The sequence below is a fragment of the Mauremys mutica genome, unplaced genomic scaffold, assembly GCF_020497125.1.
Source record: "Mauremys mutica isolate MM-2020 ecotype Southern unplaced genomic scaffold, ASM2049712v1 Super-Scaffold_100320, whole genome shotgun sequence".
In the NCBI taxonomy this organism is placed as follows: Eukaryota; Metazoa; Chordata; order Testudines; family Geoemydidae; genus Mauremys; species Mauremys mutica.
Window position 1 is genome coordinate 121,679 of NW_025423313.1, and position 17,776 is coordinate 139,454.

The 17,776-nt window shown below is 53.4% G+C and overlaps 1 non-coding gene across 1 annotated transcript; it reads left to right on the plus strand.

Annotated features, from left to right (window-relative positions):
- Positions 1-4,603: 4,603 nt before the first annotated feature.
- On the plus strand, positions 4,604-4,677 carry TRNAI-AAU. Its single transcript has one exon. It is a non-coding gene; the product is annotated as a tRNA-Ile (tRNA).
- The last annotated feature ends 13,099 nt before the right edge of the window (positions 4,678-17,776 follow it).

Sequence of the window (17,776 nt, forward strand, 5' to 3'; positions counted from 1 at the left end):
ATCAAGCACTCCTGTATAGAGGAGCCCCTGAACATAATGGAGAATGGAAATGAAAATGTTTTCCTTTTTTTTTAAAAAAAGAAAGAGGGTTATAAGAGAACACGCAGGTTTGAACTGAGAACTACTTAAACTGCAGTCAAGCACTTTAACACTGAGCAATATCCCCATGACAACAGGACTATGGAATCATGATGTCCAGCACTTTGAAGGACAGACCCTGCTTCATCGAGGTCCTTTGCCATTCGCAGACCACAGGTGGTTTTAAAAATGGGGTTTGATTAAACTTCTTAAATGTGGCAAACACCACAGCTTGCGCACCCACCGATATAGCTTCTCCCACTGACATAGCTGCCACCTCTTGGGAAGTGGATTAACTGCACCCACAGGAAAACTCTCTCCCCTCAGCATAGAGCAGTGGTTCTCAAACTGTGAGTCAGGACCCCAAAGTGGGTCATAACCCTGTTTTAATGGGGTCGCCAGGGCTGGCATTAGACTTGTTGGTGCCTGGAGCTGAAACCAAAAGTCTGAGCCCCACCACCCAGGGCTGAATCCCTCAAGCTCTGGTTTTGCCCTCCCCTAACTGGGGCAGGGCTCAGGCTTTGTCTCCTCTGCCTCTGCTCAGTGTGGAGGGGCTTGGTCCCTCTTTCCAGGGCCATGTAGGAAGTTGGTTTTTTTTTGGTAGAAAGGGGTTGTAGTGAAAGGAAGTTTGAGAAACCCTGGCATAGAGCCTCTGAGTATGTCTAGACTTGGCTCCCTGTGGCAGATCAGAGACGGAAAGTGCAGCCATGGAGACACCACACACCAGCCTTGCCCAGCAGGCAAGAATCAAACCTCCACAGACAAATGCCTGTTGTTTTCTAGCCCATCTCCCTAAGCCCTCAGCCACCACCACTTAACAAAGGGGCTTTTCTATACTATGGTTCTGGTCTCACTGAAGGGTCATTTCCAATGGTTTGCTCAGACCAGCATTAGGGGAAATGGTGCCCTGGGCAAAGCTTGTACTTTGGCACTTCCCCACTGCCCCTGGATGATCCCCCTCCCCCTTTACCGCTAGCTCCTGCACTCCCAACCCTTGCACCTCCTTCACCCCTAACTCCTGCCCCCTCCTGTGCCCCCTTTGCCCTTAACTCCCTGGGCCACCAGCCATTGCCCCTTTCCTGCAGCCCCTTCACATGGCTCCAGTGCTGGGGGCCCCGCACTTGTTCTCCCTTTCCCTGGGCTTTGGCATCACTAGCCCCTGCTTAGCAAGTAGGGTTCAGTGGTTCCCAAAATGTGGGGCATGACTCCTAGGGGACACAGAGGAACCTTCATGGGGGCACCTCAGGGCCTGAGCCAGCCCCCATGGAGGGAGCAGCACTCAGCCCCACTCTGCCCCAGCTCTTCCCCAACCCCACCCTCAGCCTGGGCCTCTGGCTCCCAGCTCGGCCTCGACTCCCTTACCCCCGTGTGCACCCCTCTCCCCAGCAAGCAACAGCCCCACTCCCAGCCTCGGCACAGTTGGAAGCGGGAGAGCCTGTAACCAGCTGGGCCCCGTGGCTGGTGCCTGTGATCCCAGCTCCTGGGTAGGCTGAGGCCGGCGGATCGCTTGAGCTCAGGAGTTCTGGGTTGCAGGGGGCTGTGCCGATCGGGTGCCCGCACTAAGCTCAGCATCAATATCGGGGAGTTTGGGGTCCCCAGGTTGCCTAAGAAGGGGTGAACCGGCCCAGAACAGAAATGGAGCAGGTCAAAACTCCTGTGCTGATCAGTAGTGGGATCGCGCCTGTGAATAGCCCCTGCAGCATAGCCTGGGTGAGACATGGTCTCTTTTTATACAGACACCCCCCACAGAGCCTGCAGGGGGGGATGGGAGCACCCACACGCTGGGGATTCTGACTTGGCGGGGAGGGACGCACCCAAGCAACACGGATCTGGAAAAGGGGAACAGAGACACCCACAGATCCCAGATGGGGTCAGGCAGGGGAAACCCACTCCTTCCACACAATGTTCTTATCTGGAGGTGAAGCCAGGGAAACCACATGGAGGATTCTTATCTGGGGAACTGGGGGGACCCACTTACCACCAGAGATTCTTAAGGGCAGGAGGAACAGGGACTCCCACCTCTGGAGCATGGGGGTGGGTCGCCTGCTGGGCTCATCTGGGCATATTTCACCTCGTCAGTTCCCTGCCATTGCCTTGGGGGCCCCTTGTTCGCTGCCTCTGGTACCCAGTTTAGCCTCCTTCCTGAGGGCTGAAACGCTTTGATCTGTCTAAGGTCTGTGGGATCAATACGTGTCATGGTGTAATTCTGTGTTATTCGGGGGTCAGACTAGCTGAGCTAATGGCCCCTTCTGCCCTTAAACGCCATGAAAACATTTCCCTGGTTTCTCCTTGCGCCTGACAGACACCACGGTGAGGGACCCAAGAGAAGATCCTGGACACAGCGCTCTGGCTCTTACTTTACTTGGGGACGTCAGCGCTTCCCTAGCAAAGCTGATGCTAAAGCGCTGGATTTGGGGAACTGTTCGGCTCTGATTCAGAGATCTGCCTGCGGTGTGTGAACCTGCCACGAGGAGTGGGAAACGCAACCAGCACCGGGAGGCATTGGCTGAGCTCCGGGCTGCCCCCGTGTGGCCAAAGCTTAGAACTGAGCAGCGGAGTTTAAAGCTGGCGCTGGGAGGAACCTGAACACGCGGGGCACGAAGGCTCCTGCGTGTAACGCTTGTTGGGTGGGCAGCTGAGCGTAGCTGATTGCCGGAGTTCAGGGCTGCACCCCGGAGTGTTGAGCAGGTGTCTGTGCTCAGGTTGGCCTTGCTATGATGGTTTCTGGGAAGTTTGGGGTCACCAGTCTCCCTAAAGAGAGAGGAGCCAGGTCAGCCCACGAAAGGAGGCCGGCAAAACTCTGGTACCAAGTGGCAGTGGGACTGCCCCTGTGAAGAGCCGCTGCAGTCCCGCCAGGGAGAGCCGGTCTCTCTTTATGCAGCCCCCCCCCCATTCCTCAGGACAAGGGTTGTGCTCAAAGATCTGTGCCCTGTGTTTTCACCTCCATGTGAAGCGCACAGTGCAAATAACCCTCAGCACATTAGCTCAGTTCCAGGCTCCACTTCCACCAGCTCAGGCAAGATGGTGCAGAGGAGCCCCTGGGTGGCTATGGGCCTGGGGAGGATGGCTTTTGATTTTTCGGCCTGACCGCTACAGGCAGCAAGGCCAAAAGTCAGATGGCCGGCTCTCCCGTCCACCATGCTCATCAGGACCCCTTAGTCAACAGGCTCGGAGAATGCGGGAATCGCCCCCCACTACCTCTCGCATGCAAAGCGAGCGCTCTGCCGCTTGAGCTAATTCCCCGCAGCTGGCCTGACTATCAGGCACCGGGCAAAAAAAGGCAAGGGCTCTGTGGCCTTAAGCAGAACACAGCCTGAAATGGGGGTGCGGGGGGCGTGCTACCCAGAGCTGGGGAAGTGGGTCCGAGTCCCAGCCACGCTCCTCGGCACAAACACCAAAGCTCCCTCCCTGGAGTGTGTCTGGGCTCAGAGTTAGCCCCTGAAACAAGCACCAAACTTCAGAAGACAACGCAGGGATAGATCACTTGACGATTGCCTGCTCTGGCCATTGCCTCTGAAGCGCCTGGCATCGGTTACTGTCAGAAGATGTGATAGTGGCCTAGCTGGACCATCGGTCTCACCCAGGAGGGCCGTTCTTATCTTCACCACTTTCCTCTAACCCAAGCAAAGCCAGGAGCAGGCCCAGCTCAGCAACTCTAGCAGACTCCCTGGCCCCCGGCCCAGCATACAGCAAAACGACCCTGCCTCTGCCAGGATAAACAGCCATCGACTCCCTCTTCCAGACCAACGCAGCCCTTCCCCGCTTTGGCTGTCTCCAAGCTGTCTGCGTGCTCTGCTCTGCTCCACGGCTGCCATGCTGCCTGAGATCAGGAGGCTGCGAGGTCTCACTGTCTCAGCTGAGCTGGTATCGCATGCCACCCCGCCCATCTCCTCATTCCCTTCATGGACCCCTGGGATGTGAGTAATTCTGTATTTGAGTGGCTCTCCCTCCCGGCCAATGAGCTTGGAGTAGACTAGCAGGGAGGGAGGAGGAAAGGGATTGTGCTCCAGTGAGAGCTCAGAAAGAAAGGTGCAGGTCCCCCACTAGAGCCCAGCCCAGCAGAGCAAAGCAGAGCAGAGCAGGCTGGAGAATGTGTGTCTGGGTCTGACTACTTCTCCCATGCTCTTCCATTTGAGCTAACTTCCCCCAGCTGTCTCCAGCCTCCCAGTCAGCGCAAGGGGTAGAAGGGCCGGGGAGGAAGAGCTTTGTGCTCTGCAAGGGCTGGCTTTTTGGGAGGCCAAGCGGGGAGAGGGATGGAGGCCACTGGAGGAGCTGAGCCGGCTGACTGTCCATGGCTTCTAAAAGAAGGGCAAGAGAAGGTCCCGGGGCTGCCTTGCCCCTGGAGAATGCGGGCATTAATCCCGCTACCTCTCGCATGCAAAGCGAGTGCTCTACCACTTGAGCTAATTCCCCTACCTTGGCAGGTGGCGTCTCGATCCATCCATTCGATAACGGAGGCCACATCGTTCCCCGCGCCAGCCAGTGACTCCTTCCAAAAGGGTCAGGCAAGTCAGGGCATGCCGTTCGCCGGCTAGCTCAGTTGGTTAGAGCGTGGTGCTAATAACACCAAGGTCATGGGTTCAAGCCCCATGCTGGCCACTCCGGGAGGGAGAGGGTGGCTTCTGCTCTTTTGGCTGACTGCTAGGGGTGGCAGAGGCCAAAACCAGGTGGGCCGGGAGCGGGCAAGAGCCCTGCTGGGCGCAGGCGCCAGGCAGGACCAAGCTCCTGACACCTCCTTGGGCTCCCCTCCCTGGGCACCTCGCTCCACCTGCTGCCTGAAAGGAACTTGGAGACGGGTGAGCCCGGCCGGCTGCCTTCCAGGCTCATAGGAGGCCAGGCTTGAGCTGCCCGCCCGCAAAGCCAAAATTGCAGGCCTGCCGGCTCGCCCCCATTGGCCACAGGGGGTTGACCTGATGGCCCGAATTCTTGCCGGCCGCCAGCTCCACCCAAATGTACCCGACGCCGGATCACGCTCCCCAGCCCAAGCCACAGAGGAAGGCTTAATACTCGGCACCCCAACCTAGGGGAGAGGCTTCACACTCCGCCGGCGCAGGGTGACCTTTGGGACTTCCCTGGACACCATCCTCCCACCGCCCACAGCCAGACCCCCCAAGCCCACCCCTCCGACAGGAAGGAGCAGGAGGATCACTCCGCCCAGGGGCACCACCACTCAAAGTCAGCTTCACTTGCTTTCTCTTCTACCCCTTTCCTCCCAAGTTATGCGCGCCTCACGGGAGCCGGCCCTGGGAAAACGCAGGCACCGCACTCTGACTGGCGCAAGCCAAACGCCCACACCGAGAGTTTAGCACGGGCTCTTGAGGCACTGGAGGAACCCCATGCAGACGCACTGACGGAGCTAAGCTTTACGGCCAAGGGCCCTACCTGTGCAGAAAGCCAACTTGCTTGTGAAAAAGACTCCTCTTTCGGCTCCCCTTCCAAACTTCCAAATGCCTCCAAATGGGAAAAAAACACACACTGAAACACCCAAACGGTCCTAACACTGGGTTCAGGACCCGCCAATCAGAGTCTGGAGTTCTGCCCATGGTGTCTGTACTATTGACAAACACTAATTGCCACAATCTATTTGAAGCAGGGTCAGTATGAAGTCTACCCTGCCACCTGTTGGTGATCAGTTGTCAAGGCCTTTTGGGGCTGATGTCATTTTCATGGTTACACCCACCCCGGATTGCATGATGGGAGTGCTTTTCCAAATGGTCATTTCAGCTGCTGTGCGATGCCCAGGCCTGGTCTACACTAGGCGTTTAAATCGGTTTTAGGAGCGTAAAACCGATTTAACGCCAAAACCGTCCACACTAGGAGGCACCTTATATCGATTTTAATGGCTCTTTAAACCGGTTTCTGTACTCCTCCCTAACGAGAGGAGTAACGCTAGTATCGGTATTAACATATCGGATTAGGGTTAGTGTGGACGCTGATCGACGGTATTGGCCTCCGGGAGCTATCCCACAGTGCACCAGTGACCGCTCTGGACCGCAATCTGAACTCGGATGCAGTGGTCAGGTAAACAGGAAAAGCCCCGCGAACTTTTGAATATTTCCTGTATGCCCATCGTGGAGCTCCGATCAGCACGGGTGGCGATGCAGTCCGAAATCAAAATAAAAAAAAGAGCTCCCGCATGGACCATGCGGATGTGATCGCTGTAAGGGCAGGCAAATCCGTTCTATCCGTTCTATCAGCGCTCCGTTACAGAAGATGAAATTCAGAATCCTTTTTTAAAAATCTCCAGACAGACGCCATAGCAGGGACTCAGCGCACTGCAGCGTGACAAGCGTAACGGAAAGCCAAAGAATCAAATGGATGCGCATGGACTGGAGGACTGAAGCTATCCCACAGTTCCTGCAGCCTCCTAAAATTATTTGCATTCTTGGCTGAGCTCCAAATGCTTCTAGGGTCAAACACAGTGCCCGCGGGTCAGGGCATAGCTTGGCAATCTACTCACCCACCCCCCACCCACCCCCAGAAGCGAAAGGTAAAACAATCCTCTGACTCTTTTACATGTCACCCTATCTTTACTGAATGCTGCAGATAGACGCGATAGTGCAGCACTCAACGCCAACATCCTTGCTCCCCCCCCGTCATGGGTGGCTGATGGTACAAAATGATGGAAATCCATCCTCATCATCAGCATAAGCTGATTGTGCAAAAAGATGGAAATCCATCCTCATCATCAGCCTCAGCTGATGGTACAAAAGGACTGGTAACCGTCCTCGTTATCAGCCTATTGGCCCTAATTTTTTCTGGTGGATGGTTGGTGCAATATGGCTGGTAACCATCCTCATCATAGCAACAGGGGGCTGAGCTCCATCAGCCCCCACCCTTCATGTGTAAAGAAAAGATTCAGTTGCCCCTGGACTAGCAGTGGGATGCTGGGCTTCTCTCCTACACACTGCTTAATGTCCTGTCTGGACTATCATAGCAGCTGGAGGCTGCCTTCCACTCATTTCTCACTAACAAGTCAGTGTGTCTTATTCCTGCATTCTTTATTAATTCATCACACAAGTGGGGGCACAATGCTACGGTAGCCAAGAAAGGCTGGGGGAAGAACGGAATCAACAGGTGGGGTTGTTACAGGAGCACCCCCTGTGAATAGCATACAGATAATAATTTCTGCGGGCTCTGACACAGGGCAGGTGGTTCTCTAGCACACTTGCCTATATTAGGCAGCACTGATTCTATTTTTAGATACCAAAAAGGAGGGATTGACTCAGGGAGTCATTCCCAATTTTTGCTTTTGCGCCCCTGGCTGATCGGCCAGGGGCACTTATGACAGCAGCCAATGGTACAAAACGATGGAAGGTACAATATGGCTAGTAACCACTCTTGGCTTTTGCGCCCCTGGCTGATTGACCAGGGGCACTAGCAGCAAATGGTACAAAAGGACTGGTAGCCATGATCATCCTCAGTTCCAATTTATGGAAGGATTTGGATGGTGCAATATGGCTAGTAACCATCTCTGCTGTCATGCAAAAGCAAAAGCATGCTTCTGTGTAGGGCAATCCAGGGGAAAAAGGCGCGAAATGCTTGTCTGCCGTTGCTTTCCCAGACGAAGGAGTGACTGACGACATTTACCCAGAACCACCTGCGACAATGATTTTTGCCCCATCAGGCACTGGGATCTCAACCCGGAAGTTCCAAGGGGCGGGGGAGGCTGCGGGAACTATGGGATAGCTAGGGAATAGCTACCCACAGTGCAACGCTCCAGAAATCGACGCTAGCCTCGGACCATGGACGCACACCACCGATTTAATGTGTTTAGTGTGGCCGCGCGCACTCGATTTTATAAAATCTGTTTTACAAAACCGGTTTATGCAAATTCGGAATAGTCCCGTAGTGTAGACGTACCCCCAGTCTCTTTGTTATTAGGCCAGGAGTAATCCAGTGTATTTTCCTGTTGATTTTGGATCAAGGACAGATAAACTGTACCTGGCATTTGAGGCCTGAGAGCGTCACCCTGGCCTGAAAAGTACTCACTATTAAGGGGTATGGGTTCCTAATGGCAAAACATAGTGGGAGTTTGGATTGGTTGTTTATTGGTCTCTTGTATGAGCTAGGGTTGTTGATATTCTTGCTGGTGTGGAACTACAGAGGTGGTTTTGAAGTTCTTCAAATTGTTGTCAGTGTTGTAATTGTTTATCCTAAGCTTATGCCATTAGATCTTTTTCATGGTGTATTTTGTTTCTGAGGGCTTGGCTACACTTACAAGTTGCAGTGTTGGTGGAGGCTTTTCAGTACTGCGATTATTCTTTGTCCACACTTGCAAGGCACATCCAGGGCTGTGCACCTGTTGGGGTATAAGGAATGCAGCGCTGGTGATCCAGTGCTGCTCATCAGGTGTGGACACACACCAGTGCTTTAATTGGCCTCCAGGGAATAAGGAGATATCCCAGAATTCCTGTTCAGCCACTCTGCTCATCAGTTTGCACTCTTCTGCTCTGGCCTCAGGTGACCTGCCCTTTAAGTGCCCCGGGAATTTTAAAAATCCCCTTCCTGTTTGCTGCAGCCAGGTGTGGAGTGCAATCAGTTAATCTTTCCAGGTGACCATGCCTCCACGCGGCAAACGAGCCCCAGCATGGAGCAATGGCGAGTTGCTGGACCTCATTAGTGTTTGGAGGGAGGAAGCTGTGCAGTCCCAGCTGCGCTCCAACTGTAGGAATTATGATATCTTTGAGCAGGTATCAAGGTCCATGCTGGATAGGGGCCATGATCGGGATGCGCTGCAATGCAGGGTTAAAGTAAAGGAGCTGCGGAGTGCCTATTACAAAGCCCGCGAGGGGAACCGCCGATCCGGCGCTGCCCCCATGACCTGCCGTTTTTACAGGGAGATGGACGTGATACTTGGGGGTGACCCCACTGCCAATCCGAGGACCACGATGGACACTTCTGAGCAGGGTGGGGGACAGGAGCAGCAGGAGGAGGAGGAGGCGGGGGGGGGTGGAAACCGTGAGTGAAGCTACTGGGATAGGGGAAGACACCCCAGAGTCCCAGGAGGCATGCAGCCAGGAGCTCTTCTCAAGCCAGGAGGAAGGAAGCCAATCGCAGCAGCCAGCAGTTGCTGAAGGACAAACAGAGGAGCGAGTTACCGGTAAGCGTCTTTTATTTTCAGGGTAGAAATGTTTCGGGAGAGGAGGTGGGGTTAGGGCTGCATACATGCATGCCTAGATGTGGAATAGCCCATTGATGTAGTCTATCACGTCGCGGTAATCAGCTGCAGTAATCTCCTCAAAAGTTTCAGCCAGAGCGTGGGCAATGTGCCTGCGCAGGTTTATAGGGAGAGCCACTGTGGTCCTTGTCCCAGTCAGGCTAACGCGTCCGCGCCACTGTGCCGTGAGGGGTGGGGGGACCATTGCTGCACACAGGCAAGCTGCATAGGGGCCAGGGCGGAATCCACATTGCTGTAGAAGACCTTCCCGCTCTTCCCTGGTGACCCGCAGCAGGGAGATATCTTCCAGGAGTAACTCCTGTGGAAAATGTTGGGAGACTGTTTAGTGCAGATCCCCCATGCAGCTGTTTGCTGTCCCCAATGCACAGAAACCCCTGCACAGCCCTGAAGCAATCTCAGTACCCCTTACTCACCATTTCCTGTCTCCTGTTGTGTTATGTGTGGTCTTATTTGGTATGGGAAAAGAATGCTAAAGTGAAAACTGAAAACTCCTTCAGTGTGTGGGAATTACTGTTTGGATGAGATAATTAACAATGCTACCATGTTAAATGTTGCCATTTTTGCCTTCAAGAAGTGACCTTGACTGCTGGACTGCCCAGATCTACCACAGCACAGAGACTACAGAATCTGAGGAAAAAGCCTCGAAAAACCAGGGAAGACATGCTGAAAACAGTTATTGATCACTCTGCTTGAGAGAGTAAACAGCTGCAGGAGTGGAGAGAAGGGGACAGCAGGATCCGCCAGAGACATTGGCGGAGAAACGCTGTGGCAAAGAGGAAAAGCACAGACCAGCTGCTAGGCATCCTGGCACGCCAAGCGGACTCTCTCCAGGCACTCGTAGCCATGCAGGCAGAGCAGTCCCGTGCTGCCCCACAGCCCCCCCCCATCCCAAATTTTATTCTTTTCTGCCCCAATGTTAGCTCCAAACCCCCTTCCACAGCATCCAGGTTCTTACCACCACCAGCTGCCTCCAACACCTGTACGTTCACCAACCAGCCCTGAGAACTACGACCCTTACCCTCTGCACTCAACCCCCATCACCATGCAGTATATGCACCCTGAAGTGCAGCAGCCATTGCACAGCACTGCAGACAGGACATATGCAAACTTGTGACTGTACAGTTCACCAACCCACCCCCCTGCCCTAGGTTCCTGAAATGTTGTGTGTCTGTCAATGAAGTATTTTTCTTTTCAATAAAATAAACCTTGGCTTCGAAAACAGTCTTTATTATTGCAGATAGTGAAAGATACCTTATCCCAGTAAAGAAACAGTCACTGGAAATCATGTTAGGGATAATAGAATCCTAACAGTGTAACCACTGCACTTCACTCCCATGCAAGGCAGCAAACATTACTGTTGGCTTTCAGCCTCAAATTCTTCCCTCAAGGCATCCCTAATCCTTGTAGCCCTGTGCTGGGCCTCTCTAATAGCCCTGCTCTCTGGCTGTGCAAATTCAGCCTCCAGGACTTGAACCTCAGTGGTCCATACCTGACTGAATGTTTCACCCTTCCCTTCACAAATATTATGGAGGGTACAGCATGCGGATATAACCGCGGGGATGCTGCTTTCCCCCAAGTCTAGCTTCCCATACAGGGACCGCCAGCGGGCTTTTAAACGCCCAAAAGCACACTCCACAGTCATTCGGCACCGGCTCAGCCTGTAGTTGAACCGGTCCTTGCTCCTGTCAAGCTTCCCTGTACAGGGTTTCATGAGCCAAGGCAGTAACGGGTAAGTGGGGTCTCCAAGGATCACAATGGGCATTTCAACGTCCCTTACTGTGATCTTCCTGTCTGGGAAATAAGTCCCTGCCTGCATCTTCCGGAACAGGCCACTGTTCCGAAAGATGCGTGCATCATGCACCTTTCCAGGCCAGCCTGTGTAAATGTCAATGAAACGCCCACAGTGATCCACAAGCGCCTGGAGAACCATAGAGAAATACCCCTTCTGATTAACGTACTCTGATGCTAGTTCGGGGGGGCTCCAGAATAGGAATATGCGTCCCATCTATCGCCCCTCCACAGTTAGGGAAACCCATTTGTGCAAAGCCATCCACAATGTCCTGCACGTTCCCCAGAGTCACGGTCCTTCTTAGAAGGATGCGATTAATTGCCCTGCAAACTTGCATCAACACGATTCCAACGGTCGACTTTCCCACTCCAAACTGGTTCCCGACCGACCGGTAGCTGTCTGGAGTTGCCAGCTTCCAGATTGCAATAGCCACCCGCTTTTCCACCATCAGGGCAGCTCTCAATCTTGTGTCCTTGCGCCGCAGGGTGGGGGTGAGCTCAGCACACAGTCCCATGAAAGTGGCTTTTCTCATACGAAAGTTCTGCAGCCACTGCTCGTCATCCCATACTTCCATGACGATGTGATCCCACCACTCAGTGCTTGTTTCCCGAGCCCAAAAGCGGCGTTGAATGGTGCTGAGCATTTCCGTGAATGCCACAAGCAATGTAGTGTCACACGCGGCAGGCGACTCGATATCGATATCATCGTCGGACTCCTTACTGTAACTTTGGAGCTGAAGGAATAGCTCAACTGCCAAACGTGTTGTGCTGGTGACACTCATCAGCACAGTCCTCAGCAGCTCGGGCTCCATTTCCCACAGAAATCGCGATTCACAGACAGAGAGTAAAAAACAGAAAGAGACTCACAATGGCGCCAAACGTGGCCGGAAAAACTGTAAATGCTGGGATGTGAAGCGATGCACCACGGGGCGTTGGGACAGGAAGCGGAATGACCCGCACCCTTCCGTCCCCTTCCCACAACCCACAGCGCCAAAATGGGACAAGGTGCTCTGTGGGATAGTTGCCCACAATGCACCTCTCAGTACAGCGCTGCAAATGCTGCAAGTGTGGCCACACTGCAGCGCTGGTAGCTGTCAGTGTGGCCACACACCAGCGCTGTCCCTACACGGCTGCATGACCAGTGCTGTAACTCCCAGCACTGCAATTTTCAAGTGTAGCCAAGCCCTGAGAGGTAAAAGACTGCTCTGTGTGTGGTGTTATGGAGTGAGATAGCAAATGTTAGTTGCAGAGGTGGTGCATGTGCTGCAAAAGTCATGCACTGCCCCCTGCCCTGCCCCGGTCTTAGAGTCCATAATTTGCATAAACCCACCCACTGATCTGTGACTAACAATCTTGCTCTGCTAACTCTTCCAGCAAAACTTTTCTGCCAGGTTCTCATTCAGCAGTATATTCCCACGATATTCAACTTTTAAGTGAGATCAGAGATGACCTGTTTAAGTGTAACTAAAATTTCTACTTATGCCTCAAAGATTCTAAGGGTGTAGTATAACACATTATTTGTAACAGGATAATAAATAATTCTATTTTTAAATTAAAGAGAGAGGAAAACCATAAAATCTGTATTTACAGATTTCAAAAAAAATCCCATGGTAAACTCAAAAAATGACTTTCAATCTCTCTTAATTTGCTATTGTTTGGAACCCATGTCCCTTGTCTAACGATTTTTATGTAGGTTCGGGTGAGTCCCGAAATCATGAGCTGCTAAGTACCGTTCTACTGTCCTTGATTCATACCTCTGTGCATTACCCAGATTGGTGGGAAACACACTCTGTGCATTATCGTGACTGGTCCGTGGGTGTCACTGCTCCTAGAAGGTAGACACACGCTGTGCATTACGCCACCTGGCCACTGGGTGTCATTGCTGTATTAAGGGAAACATCTTCTGTGCATTACTCTGTATGACCAAGAGGTGTCACTGCTGCTCCAAGGGAAACATGCTCTGTGTGTTACCCTGATTGGCCACTGGGTGTCACTGCTGCGCCAAGGGAAACACTTTCTGTGCATTACTTTGACTGCCCACTGGGTGTCACTGCTGCGCCAAGGGAGACATAAGAACGGCCAGACACAAAGTCCATCTAGAGCAGTATCCTCCTGTCTTCTGACAGCGGCCAGTGCCAGGGGCCCCAGAGGGAATGAACAGAGCAGGGAATCATCAAGTGATCCATCCCCTGCCGCCCATTCCCAGCTTCTGGCAAACAGAGGCTACAGGCACCATCCCTGCCCACCCTGGCTAATAGTCCTTGATGGACCTGTCCTCTGTTCATTTATTTAGTTCTTTTTTTTTTAAACCCTGTTATAGTCTTGGCCTTCACAACATCCTCTGGCAAGGAGTTCCACAGGTTGAACTCAAGCGCCTCTGGAGGGACGCAGCTTCCCAGGCACGCAGATCCTTCCCTTCAACGTGCACTGGATGGACATTCCAAACACAGCCCTTTCCAGGAGGGAATGCGCTGCTTTTGGACCCTGGCGCCCAGCAAGAAGGCCTGGGACTCTTTTTCTGACAGATGGACCCCACCGACTTGCCTTTACCAAGCAGAAACTAAGGACCGGCCGACGGCTCTCTTTGCAAACGGATGCCATCAGACTGAGCCATGAGGCGTGCTGCAGGATAGCCCCTCCCCACCAAAAATTAATGCTGTGACCCGGATTTGAACCGAGGTTGCTGCGGCCACGGCGCAGAGTACTAACCACATACGATCACGGCCAGGTGCTGGACGAGCAGGCAGCAGCCCAGTGCAAAATGCTCAGCTCTGCGCTCTCGGGGCGGCCACCTACGTCGCCGGCGGGCACGGGTATTTCTCAAGTCTGCCCATTACAGTCACAGGTAAAATGCTGAGCAAAGGAAAAAATAGAGGAAGCCAATCCCATGCCTGTCCCTTTTTCTGTCTTCCTCCACCCCTGGACCAAGTCCCTCCCCGTTTGTCTGGGCCATTGTACTATACTATACTCCCCACTATACTCAAGAGGATAGGGGACCTGGCCAACCTCGCGGGGGGGGTGGGACAGACCATGGGACGAGGTGGCCGGAAAAGGTTCCTGTGGGAGAAGGGGTTCCTGTACCGAGAATGGGCTCCCCCAGGGAAAATGGAGTCGGGGGGATCAGGAGGCAGCTGGTGGTACCCCAGAAGTATCGCCACCAGCTGCTGTGCCAGGCCCATGACATTCCCCTCTCAGGGCACCAGGGAGCCTGGTGTACCCAGCAGAAGCTGCTACAGAGCTTTTACTGGCCTGGGGTCTTTACCCATGTCCGGCAGCACTTCTGCTCCTGTGACTTCTGCCAGAGGGGGAGGAAGGATTTGGACTGCACCCTTAGCAAGTTTGCAGATGACACTAAACTGGGAGGAGTGGTTGATACGCTGGAGGGTAGGGATAGGATACAGAGGGACCTAGACAAATTAGAGGATTGGGCCAAAAGAAATATGATGAGGTTCAACAAGGACAAGTGCAGAGTCCTGCACTTAGGACGGAAGAATCCCATGCACTGCTACAGACTAGGGACCGAATGGCTGGGTAGCAGTTCTGCAGAAAAGGACCTAGGGGTTACGGTGGACGAAAAGCTGAATATGAGTCAACAGTGTGCCCTTGTTGCCAAGAAGGCTAATGGCATTTTGGGTTGTATAAGTAGGGGCATTTCCAGCAGATCGAGGGAAGTGATCATTCCCCTCTATTCAGCACTGGTGAGGCCTCATCTGGCGTACTGTGTCCAGTTTTGGGCCCCACACTACAAGAAGGATGTGGAGAAATTGGAGAGAGTCCAGCGGAGGGCAACAAAAATGATTAGGGGGCTGGAACACATGACTTATGAGGAGAGGCTGAGGGAACTGGGATTGTTTAGCCTGCAGAAGAGAAGAATGAGGGGGGATTTGATAGCTGCTTTCAACTACCTGAAAGGGGGTTCCAAACAGGATGGATCTAGACTGTCCTCAGTGGTAGAAGATGACAGAACAAGGAGTAGTGGTCTCAAGTTGCAGAGGGGGAGGTTTAGGTTGGATATTAGGAAAAACTTTTTCACTAGTAGGGTGGTAAAAACTGGAATGGGTTTACCTAGGGAGGTGGTGGAATCTCCTTCCTTAGAGGTTTTTAAGGTCAGGCTTGACAAAGCCCTGGCTGGGATGATTTAGTTGGGTTTGGTCCTGCTTTGAGCAGGGGGTTGGACTAGATGACCTCCTGAGGTCCCTTCCAACCCTGAGATTCTATGATTCTATGAAGGCCCGGGAAAGGGGGAAGATGGCTGTAAGACCCTTGCCCCACCCCGAGGAGCCTGTCCAGAGGGGGGCCAGGGTCAAAAGGGGGGCTCTGAACCGAGAGAGCCCGAATCACAGACCCCCAGACTGGAACATGGGGAGAAGGCCCCAGCCCAGCGGGCCCCCCAGGGGTACTGGGGTGGGGAAAGGGCATGGGCAGCATAAGGCTTCCCCCCTGCAACCTGCAAGTGCCCTCGAGTCCCCCCGACCTACAGGGGGGCAGGAAACTGGAATGACCTGGGGTAACTCTTCCCCCAGAACGGGGGGGGGGACCCTGGGGCAGCCATGGGAATGTAGGTGGGTTCGAACTTCCCCAGGTCACTGGCTGGAGTGACCCCGCTCAGTTCGGTCTCGAAGGGGGGAGAGGTGTTACGAAGTGGGACTGTTCGTACTGGGGGCTGCGAATGCTGGGTGCAGGCCTCTAAGTATCTAGCAAAGCAGAAGGCCGGTGCAACCGAATGCCTGACACTGTGTCTCCTAGCAACTGATGGCCCAAGCACCTCCCCTGCAAAGGTGCACATCTAAAGGTGTTGAAGACAAAGGGGTCAGGTGACCTCCTGGCCCGGGAAAGAAGCTGGGCAGAGAGGAGGGGCCGGAGGGGGTTGGGCAGACTGGAGCTGGCTAGGGAAAAGAGGGGAGGCAGAGAGAGAGGGCTCTGATCCCCAAGGAGGGTTGTGGCGCTCCGGGGCCCCAAGATGGACCTAACAGGGGGGATCCTGTTATCTGTGCCTGCAAGACCTGTGTTGGACTGTGTTCCTGTCGTCTAAATAAACCTTCTGCTTTACTGGCTGGCTGAGAGTCCTTGTGAATCGGCAGGGAGCCCAGGGGTGCTGGGCCTGACTCCCCTACACTCCGTGACAGACACCCTCCCCCTTCCACACTTCAGACTCTCCTCATCACAAACTCACCCACGGCCCCTTTGGCTTCTCAAGCGCCTCTGGAGGGACGCAGCTTCCCAGGCACGCAGATCCTTCCCTTCAACGCGCACTGGACGGACATTCGAAACACAGCCCTTTCCAGGAGGGAATGCACTGCTTTTGGACCCTGGCGCCCAGCAAGAAGGCCTGGGACTCTTTTTCTGATGGATGGACCCCACTGACTTGCCTTTACCAAGCAGAAACTAAGGACCGGCTGACATAGGCGACAGGTTTGTATAATTTTTGATGGGGCCCAAAATGTTGGTGCCCCCCCGCTCCCACCCTGTAAGCCGATATAAAATGAAGCTACAACGCGTCAGCGCCACAAGATTACAAGGGTCAATTAAAAGTGGAAAGTCAGAAGCAGCACTTGCCTACTTCAATATACGGTATTATATTTTGTTGCACCTGTTGTGATGAAGTGGGAATGTTCTTAATATTTTCTCTGAATACTGTGTGGGTGCCTCAGTTTCCCCTGCAAGATGCTACTTGAAGGTGTTGGGGACAAAGAGATCAGGTGGCATCCTTGTCCGGAAGAGACACAGAGGCCAGAGGAGGGAGTATCAGTTTGGAGCTGGTTGTGGAAATGGGGAGAGACCCAGAACTTGGTTCTGGGCTGCCCACCCCGCAAGATGGACCTGACAGAGGGGTTCTGTTTTCTGTACCAACAAGCTCTGTTTAAACTGTGTTCCCATCATCTAATAAACCTTCTGTTTTACAGTCTGGCTGAGAGTCACATCTGACTGCGGAGTTGGGGTGCAGGGACCTCTGGCTACCCCAGGACCCCGCCTGGGCGGACTCACTGCGGAAAGTGCATGGTGTGGAAGGGCATGCTGAATGCTCTGAGGTCAGACCCAGGAAGGTGTAAGCTTCTTGCCCTGGAGACAGTCTGCTCAGAGAGGAGGCTCCCCCAGAGTCCTGACTGGCTTTGAAGGAGTGGTTCCAGAGCATCCCAGCATCCCCTTCCACCCCATGCACTTCCCAGAAGTCCGCACAGGCACTAACACTCCCTCTTCTGGCCTTTGTCAAGAAGGCTAACAGCATTTTGGGCTGTATAAGTAGGGGCATTGCCAGCAGATCGAGGGACATGATCATTCTCCTCTATTCAACATTGGTGAGGCCTCATCTAGAGAACTACGTGCAGTTTTGGGCCCCACATTGCAAGAAGGATGTGGAAAAATTGGAAAATCCAGTGGAGGGCAACAAAAATGATTAGGGGGCTGGAGCACATGACTTCTGAGGAGAGGCTGAGGGAGCTGGGATGGTTTAGTCTGCAGAAGAGAAGAATGAGGGAGGATTTAATAGCTGCTTTCAACTACCTGATAGGGGGTTACAAAGAGGATGGATCTAGACTGTTCTCAGTGGTAGCAGAGGACAGAACAAGGAGTAATGATCTCAAGTTGCAGTGGGGGAGGTTTAGGTTGGATATTAAGAAAAACTTTTTCACTAGGAGGGTGGTGAAACACTGGAATGGGTTACTTAGGGAGGTGGTGGAATCTCCTTCCTTAGAAGTTTTTAAGGCCCGGCTTGACAAAGCCCTGGCTGGG